This window comes from Macadamia integrifolia, chromosome 4 (assembly GCF_013358625.1).
Source record: "Macadamia integrifolia cultivar HAES 741 chromosome 4, SCU_Mint_v3, whole genome shotgun sequence".
NCBI lineage: Eukaryota > Viridiplantae > Streptophyta > Magnoliopsida > Proteales > Proteaceae > Macadamia > Macadamia integrifolia.
The window spans coordinates 3,891,391-3,901,389 of NC_056560.1; positions in this window are offsets into that span (position 1 = coordinate 3,891,391).

Here is a 9,999-nt window from a genome sequence, read left to right on the forward strand (position 1 = left end):
TTTGGGTTAACTACGTACCCCACTCTGAGACTGATCAGTATATATTGAGTATTCGTATAAAAAAAAAACATTTTAGAGCTATAATAAATCTCTCTAAAAGTACACAACAAACAATAATTAAATCCATCCATCCATACACTCTCTCTCTCTCTCTTCTCTCCACTGTACATTTATAAAGAAAGAAAAGAAAAAGGTAAGTTGGGTTTAGGGAATCTCCGAAATTGAATTATTTAATTGGTATTATTTTGCCATATTAAACTGGTTTTCATGCTTCATTACATTCACAAGACAAAGGGGAATCGAAATTATCATCAATGAATCCATACTCCACCAGAGCAAGCAAGCAAACATTTACGTACACACGCACTGACACAAAGATAATCAAGCAATTAATCATATATGCACCTCAAATATATCTTATCATCATCTCTTTTTTGGTAATTAATATCATCATCTCACGTTTAATTAATTTGATCATCATCCAGTAACCTAATTAAGTGACGTTGGATCCAACCCTTATGGTTGCAATAACTTAATTTGGGTGACTGCGCTGCCTTTGACATGACGAAACCTCTGTGTGTAATTGGATAAAGTTTGACGGAAGATGGAAAAATTTACTTATTATAATACATTATCATACAGCTTAAAGTCATGCGGACCTTAACTTGAATTGCTTTTCTTATTTATTAGTGCATTATTTATCTAATTTATGGGGCATTACATTCTCATTCTTTTTCAATTAAGATGAAATTAATTGCAGAGCTCCCCCTCGCAATATGGAAGATGCAATGGATGATCCATTCTTATGATTACCCAAACTATTACTTAATGCTTTTAATACATGTTGAAGTCATATCATATGTGCTAAACATAGATACATCTGTCTAGCATTGGACATTTTAAGATTTATTTACAGCAGGCCTTCAATAATCATTTTTATCTTTCAGAGATAAATGGCCTCTTTTGTATTTTAGTTTCATCAAATGAAATGGATTAGGGATAATTATATAAAAAAAAATTAATAACTAAAAATTTAACCAAATATAAATAAATCAATAAATTGATTTACATGACGTTTAACCATTTTTAAATAAGGATTTAGTGGTGTGACATATAAGGTAGGTAGGACCGTAGGACCATGCTTGCGAAATCCGAAAGAATTTTAAACACTTCGATGGCTAAATGAGACTGCATGGATCTGAACCATGCTTATTTTCAAATAAGGGTCCTCGATCTACGTAATATAATTTTTTTGTTTTCATCTTTTTTTCAAATTGAGACTGAAATCATCCGAAATAGTAGATATATGTTGATAACAGTCGAGACCGACAAGAATCTAGGTACCAATATTAATAAATAAAAAAAATTGTATGTAGAAGTTCATCAATCCCTTAATGCCATACACAATTCTCTTAGTTATATGTGGAATAGACAATCAAAATGAGATGGATCTTAATAGCAAGAGTCCAATATTTGTTAATAAACAATATCTTCCTGATGAGGCATAATGTGTCCACATCCTCAGCATGGTTGAAGCGGGTATGTAGACCTGAATAGATGGCTGACCTGCCACCTCGGTCCCTCCTCAGGCCGACTCGTCACTTCAGCTCAGCACAATCAAGTAAGGCACCCAGAAACGTACACACGCCCACTCCTACATTCAAGGGACGTGACCCCTGAGTATAGGGGCAGGACTCAACCCACTCATATCACCAGAACTGTCCACCCTTCTCATAGCTTGTGCTTTCAGGATAAGAGAAGAATATTCCTGGAACATACCCTAGAATCCAAAATATTCTCAGAATCGTGGAGCCATTCTCCTCAAGGACTCCACGCCTAATAGGACTCTCCACAAACGTCTCCCTTCCTCTCTCCAACAGCAGCCTATAAATACCAAGGTAAGTGTCCCTTATGGGGATCAAACATTTGGCTTTTACTTAAGGTCTCTTGAGTAACTGTTGTGGAAAGACCTGACTTAGGCATCGGAGAGTCCACAGAGTCCCCCGTTGGGTTAGCCCGACTCTCTCCTGTCTTCTCTTCTGTGTAGATCTACTAGAGCATCAGGACGTGCAAGAAAGATCGGCTAATCAATTTTTGCTGCATCACTCCCAATTAAGGAAAACTACTCAATCGTAGGATTACAGTTCCTTCAGTTAACTAGCTAAGGCACCAAATCTTTGCTTTGCTTTAATCAATTTGTCAGTATTAACAAGTATATGAGCACAGTTCGATTTGATTATTCTTAGATAAAATAAAAAGGCTTAGTTGAGATTATCCATAGGAGTATCGGATAAATTGTAAATACTCTCGTGGCTTTAACTTTGTATCCGTCATCCAATAAAAAAGAAGGGTTATACCTATCTATGATCATATTTCATGGTAGGAGGGCCCAAATCTAGTCCCACAAAAACAAAACAAATGTGAAAAAGGCATGGGATATGAGATTGATTGTCTTTAGTGATCTTGTCTGGCTTGTTCGTTTCTTCGTCCCCTGCTTCTTTCTAGTCCTGGATCCGTCTAAAACATACAAATTTGAATTTTTCCATTTTTTTACCTACCACCATATATGGGCCATGGCTCATGCCCTAGTTGAGGTGAGTGGTAACATTAGGTACATTTCATTGACAGTTGCCAATATTTCTCATATAATTATTTATAGTTCTACCTTCTTAGGATTTAATAAATAAAAAAAATTTAAATAATTCGATTGTGGAATATGCTGAGGGGCTCTAATGATAATGACACATCGCAATCGCATGCAAAGGTGACAAATCCATTAAGCTTTCTTTTTACAGATTTTCATATCTCTCTCTTTTTCTTAATCCTATACAGTTCTTACACGAATAATGGTTCTCAATTGTTTCCACAATTAAGTTCCCGAATCCTACCATATCTCAATCGCATGCCAAACTGACATTAATCCACAAGTATTCTGTATGAATGAGACTATATAAAGAATCTAATTGCGATAATATTAATTACTTAGCTTTAATTCCTTTAGATAAGCTCATCTATATATATATGCTCTATATGATGAAGAGGCTGCTGTCGGATATGGTGTCACACTACATGTCATCACAGACATGAGACATCCAAGAGCTCATGGTGGTAGCATTATCATACCACTAGGCTGGGTTGGGATTGGATGGGCTGGGCTGGCCTGCAGAAATAACAGTATTGCCCGTTTATAGCTGTAATGTATCCCTTAATAATGGATATACACAGCAAATTAATGCTCCACAGCCACGGCCAGACATATATAAGAAGCCCATTAGGGCCTTTTATTTTTAAACTCGCTCAAAATAAGAGAGATTAATTATTCTCTAGCCACAATTACAGATTTCACACATCTGAATCTGATCATACGGTCAGGATCATTGGCTTATGTAATGAAGCGTTTAGAGATTTGCAATTAAACCAAAGACTAAAAATTTACTTGGTTCCTTAGAATTCCTCACCAATTGCCTAAGTTTCCTCCGAGTTGAACTGGAATCGTATTGTTTCCTTAAAATTTCATAAGTCTTTCCCTACATGCTATCAATTTTTTTTTAATGAATGAAAAATATATTAAAATAAGAAAAAATATTTAAAAATAAAAATGCAACAGGGCCTGTTCGGCTGGACGAGGGTAATGGCCTTACCTATGGACAACCAGCCCCAAAGGAAATGGACAACAAGCCCCGAAGGAATACAAAGAAAAATAAAGAAAAATAAAGGGGAAGGGCAGAAACATAATGGAATATAACTAATGATACCAAAAAAAAAATGGGAGAGGAAAGTAAAAAAGAAAAAGGGATGACACAACAAAACTGGGAGGAGGGGAGAAAACATGCTATCATTTGTTTAACTATACTGATAAATTTTATTGGAGATGTTAACTTATGTCTCAATCATTTCTACACATTTCCCACTTATCTATCTTAATCACCCCAAAATTGACATTGTTCTTATTGCTTGTCATTTAGCACTATATATAGAACATTAATTGTCTCACAACTATCTAATGAAACTTAAATATCTCCAGCTTGATTTATCATATACAGTGTTGTCCCCAGAGGATATAGTCAGCACTTTGAAAAAAAAAAAATAGATGATAAGGTGGAGAAGCAACCAAGTAGTATCGAATGGGTGGTATTGGAAGGTAGAAACGCAATCAGATGTCATTGCATGAGCCTTTTGGCACCCCTGTCTCTCTGGCCTTTTCTATGCTTTTGGTATTCTTCTTCTCCTGCTTCTCTTTATTATTTTTCTCTTATTCTCTTCTTTTCTTTCTTCCTCTTGGAATAGAACTTATTTGAGATTATCCATGATGAACCCAGATCATATCTTTGATGGAAAGTTATACCATTGCCAATGTCTACCACCTTCTTACGTACCAAGGACATCATTCAAAGTGCAGTTGAGGGATTTAATGGTACTAATATTTCTTTCCATTTTAAATGTTTACACAAATCCATTTATGCTCCTAATTTCTTTGCTTAATTTTTTATATTATTGGAATATTGGTTCATTAATTTTATTATCTGTATCTGTGCTACTCTCCCTTCTCACTTAATTGTTGTACTTGGATTTGATTTATTAGGATTTAATATGGTCACAGCTAGAATTTGTTGGATTTAGCTGGATCTTAGCGGATTCCTAAAACTAGAGGTGCTGGAGTGCGTTTAAAGAAAGGAAAACACAGTTAACAAGAGCTGGAGTGAGATTGGGACGAGAATCCAAGAAACCATGCATCTTGGATGCATGAGATAAGCAGTGAAATTGTTACTGATGATCGACATTCACACACATTTTATAACCCTAATAAAAAAAATATTGGATACTTGAAAATCTAAATTCGGTTTGCATATCTGATCAAAGGTATCCAGATCCAAATTCAAATTATTCAGAAAATAGTTGACCAAGCAACGGGTCTCACTTGGAGATTAAGTCGAACTATACCTTGCGCGGTTCGAGTGGTCCCATCATATGCACGAACAGTTGCAGTGAGTATCCGAAGGAAGGATCCAAATTCAACTGCCCAGCTGTACTCAGTGTGCAATATCTGGTTCAAATAGATAATCAATTATGATAAAAAAAAATTTATCTAATTAATGATATTGATGATTCTTGAGGTTTAGATCAATTCTAAAGAATGAGGAAAATAGCTAAGACAACTTAGAAAAATGGATTGATAGTAAAATGTAATTCATTGTGAGGAAAAAGTTTCGATAAAAAATATAAACGAATAGTTGAAAATTCAAATTCGATTGACATCTATATTAATATTCAGTCAAAAAATATTCAAATCCAATCACATAATTAAACTTAACTACTTTCTTGTTATTGCTCAGTCACACACAACACAGCCCTGAGTCACGCATTTCTTCAAACTAGACTTTATAGCTAGAGGAGATAGAAAGAGAGATTAGAATTGGATTGCTCCAAGCACTTCTGCCTTTAATTTCTTCTCATGGTTTGTGTCTTTTCTTCTTTAACGTCCGTCTTTGTTTTGTAGTGACTACTGATGTGGGAAAATGCCGGCCTCGCATTTTATTTTTCCATAACTGGCCCTCGCAGAGCCGGCCCAGTTTAATTTAGTGGTTTACAATAGTAATTGGTCTCATTTCACAAGTGCTCCTCTTCATAATTTTAAATTTACGTATTGTACCAAATTGAAATTTAAATTGGGTGTATTGTTCCATAAAATTTGGGTCTTAATTTTTGAAATAAAAAAACATACAATAACAAGGATACAGGAATTTCATTTTCTTCCCTTCTCGTTCTAGTTCTAAAAATTGGAAGGAAAAGAAAGAAAGCCTCACTGAATTGAAGGGCTTTCGATATATGAACCATGAAACAGATGAAGATATATCTGTATCTCTCTACTTGTTGGGGTAACGATGCTTGCTGAGCCTTTGTCTGGGAGCCGGAGGAGGAGGAAGAGAAAGATGAGATAACGTGACGAAGTTATCTTCTCTGACTTCAAAAGACTGCTTGCAAGAGAAGAAGAAGGCGCCGCTCTTCCTCAACAACGATGACCCACACCCACTACTCCCTCTTCTCTTGTGCTCACTGTTACCATCATCATCATCACCATTTTTTAAGGAATTGGAAGTAGGACCATTGGGATAACGCGATGGTGTGGATGTACAATTCCCGTTTCTTACACTTCTGGTGCATTCCTTGTAAGCCTCTAGGAAGGGGTCTTGTTCATGAGGTCGAGGACCTAGAGGACCAAAACCCTTCATGGAAGAACTACTCCCGGAGTTGTAAGGAGGATGGAAAAGGCAAGGAGGTAGAGGAACTTTTAGTAGCTCTTGCTGCTGCGCTACACATACTTTGACGCTCTTATTCCTTTGACCATCATCATCGTCAGGTAGATGTTGATGTTGGCACTTTGGAGGAGGTGGTAGCCACTTACTGGTGGTCGAAGTTGCAGATTCCAGCCGGCTTATCTCTCTGATCTCCATACGGGTAGGGCACTTGTGCTCTTCCTGATCTACCGATGTCGTCGCAGTCCTGGCACACACCTTTGAGATCCCAGGTTTCTTCTCCCATGAGAAGGGCTTGCCCCCTTCGGAATCTCCACTTTTCCTCATCGTCTGTGAGTCGTTGATGGTCGGGTTGAACTTTTCAAGGATATATATAACCCCTGAGCACACTTTGGTTGGTTGGGAGGATTCGATTTGGAACTTGGAAGTCTAGCCTTCGTGGAAGGCGGCGGAGGATATCGTTACAATTTTATAGACAGGAAGCATCGAAGAAGATAATATATATATGAAGAAAATTTGACCAGAAGAAAGAGGAGGAGGTGTGGTCATGCTCATGCTCATGCCATAGCCTCCAAGCTCATACATGAATCTATCTATCTGTGATGCCGGAGTGATCAAATATATTTGATCTTTGGCTTCTGAAGGGATAAAAGACAAAGAGATGATGGCTTGGCACTTAGGCATAAGTGTCCAAATCATCATCATCCAGTCATGGAAACTGTGGAAAATGCCAACAGACTACTGCAAATTCTTCAACTTATTGATGAGAGGTTTTGACAAATTTTACAAGTTGACAAATCCAAGAAATTTACATTACGCAATTGTCCGCAACTATATATATATATATATAATCAATAATTTAGGGATCCCATTATCCCAGACCAAATTTTTTTTTTTTTTGGGTGCAAAGACCAAATTAATTAAGATCCCATAACAATATTATATATTAAAGCATGTACATAATGGATTTCAAATCAACAATCAACTATGCTAATTAAGCAATGGTTGGCTTTAGTAAGCTCTACGATCTGTTCTATTAAACTTGAAATTAATCCTAAAGAGATTAGCGATGTTGATGTCTCAAGTTTTGCAATAAAGATGTTTAATTAGTTATCCCCGAATTTCAGGATTAATCTTCTTGGCAACTGTTCAAGATTAAAGATTATATACCCTAGCTACTTATTAATCGGTAGGTAGATTGGCCGTCCTCCATGATCAATTATCTTACACGTACGTACTACTTATATAGATTGTGATAGATTTAATTTGAAACCAACAATCTTGTTCACTGCAATTATGCGTCCACGTTCCTTTGGTCTTTAGCATAGGCGGCCCTTGATTATTTCAAAAGTTTGAGGAGGCTTTGAGGCGGGTCATGTTGGATAGATGTGAAAGGAAGGAAGGAAACATAAATGCGTGGACACATTTAATGGTAATGTGATTTGAATTTGATAGCGAAATAAACCGAGTTTTTGTTCCCTACTGGTACAAATTGGAGGACGGTTGACTTCCAACCAAGACATACAATTACTTGTGGTAAACGTAGAAAGCACGAGGAAATGAGACGACCAGAAATTTCTAATTGTCAATTTCTACACCACCCATATCGGGGATCAGATCCAAATCAAGTCTAGCCAATTTTAATATAACCAGAACCGGCCGAAATTATTTGAGAATTTGTTGAAATCAGCTTAAACGTAAGAGACTACAAGTTGTATGTCGCTCTCTCGCATCTTATCCTTACATAATCTTCCCACAAGTGGATTCGCATATAAAAAATAATAATAATAAGGAAGAGGAATTTATACACTACTATATAGTGTTATATATTGACATTAGATACTGTTAAGTTTGTCTCGAATTCTTGACCCGATCCGACATATTTTGGTGGCGACTCGAATGAGAAATTTTTTGAGATCTATGATGGAAGCAGAGGGCTTGGGCCTGTCGGAGCCCATCACTGATCTCGTATGGGGGTGGGGGGGCATAGCCCCCACAGTATGGTTCGATCGGATCGACCGCGACCCAATGGGTCGAACCACAATTTTGAGTATATATATAATGTACTGTTGCTTGTTGAGAAAGTCATTGTATTCCAGGGTTTTCATGCAGCTAGGGTTTCAGGGCGAATTTTTCCTCGCCGCTGCTATGGTGTAATTTCTCCTCTGCATGGTGAATCATCTTCTTCTTCGCCCGAGGACGTAGCACACCACCCTGGTGTGTGAACCTCGTTAAATCTCTGTCGTACGGATCTATTGTCTCTTTATTCGTGTTTCTTAGAGACTGAAACATCTCTTTTTTCTGAGATGTCAGAGAATACAACAAGGTTTTTTTTTTTTTTTTTTGGGTAAAAGAGAATACAACGAGGTGTCACATGTATTAGTGAAGATATAGGAGATAAGATGTGTGAGAGGACACACATAATAATTCAGGTCTCGCCAAGGTTTTAAAACTCGGTATCGGTAATGGTTACAGTCAAAATCGATACGATATGAATCGATATCGATAAGGATCGATCAAGGATCGAAATTCGTACAATTTTCCCGGATCGATCATGGTATCGGCCAGGATCAGCTTTTTTTTTTTTTTTTTAAGAAAATCTAAAAAATATAAGGATAGGCAGGGGTGAATAAAGCTCTTGGGATAAACCAAAGTTTTCATGTCCTTTTTCAAATGACAACATGAAGATACATGATTAAGAACAAGATTGTGAAGAACATTATTGGCAAGAGACAACTCTCAATCTTCCACAAACTGCTATTGGATCACGCTCAGGGAAGTAAATGAACATGGATCAGCTCCCAGTAAGATTAAAATTCCCAAGGTCCACTAATCAATCTAGTGCTAAGTTCACCTGTTGCCTCTCTTTGCAAACACAGTCTACAAATGATTTCACTCTTGGGCACACATTTAAGAGGAACCTTCACATTTACCTTGTAACATTCCAAGTAAGCATCTTTCTCAGCTAAACAAGGGAGGGGCTTCTGGTAGGGAAGCTTGAACTCTTTATCATGGAGTTTTTTTAGCTCTGTGTTACTTCTTGTACCATGTTTTCCTCCTACTTCTGCAACCTTTCCACAACCCTCTCGCTCTCTTGAAGGGTTGATTGGGTTGCAACCAGCTCTGCATTTGCAACTGTAGGTGGAGGGCCTACAGGCAAGAAAACAGGTGGCTGGAGAGGCCATCCAGCAACACCTGAACTATCGATGACTGCAATCGTCGCCGCCCTACAACCGTCAGCCGCCGCTGCAATTGCCCTCTCTCTCTCTCTCTCTCTCTCTCTCTCTCTCTCTCTTCGTCTTTTATGAGTTTAAGTTTTAAAAAATATATATTTTTAACTGATCGGGTCGGATCGGCCGATCCATATAGGTAACCGATACATAGGACGATACCGATACCCATCTGAAGATCAGTCTCAGCCGATACCTATCCGATCCAACTGATCCGATACCAATACTTGATTCCATGGGTATCTCCCTCTCTCTTTGATGAAGAAAAATTTGTCCATTGATCGATTTTCTTCTTGTCCAACACAAAAGCAAGCATGTTTACATTTTACTACAAACAAGCTATCCAGCCTCACATTGAACTATAAGTGTATAGTTTCCAAAAATGGATCGGGCATCACTTCGTGTTCTACTTCATTTTTTACTAGTCAAACTATTATTTAAAGAAGAAGAAAATATTATTTAAAGGTGACATCTTTTTTTTCCTTTTTCTTTTTTTTGGTATCTTGTTACGAAGT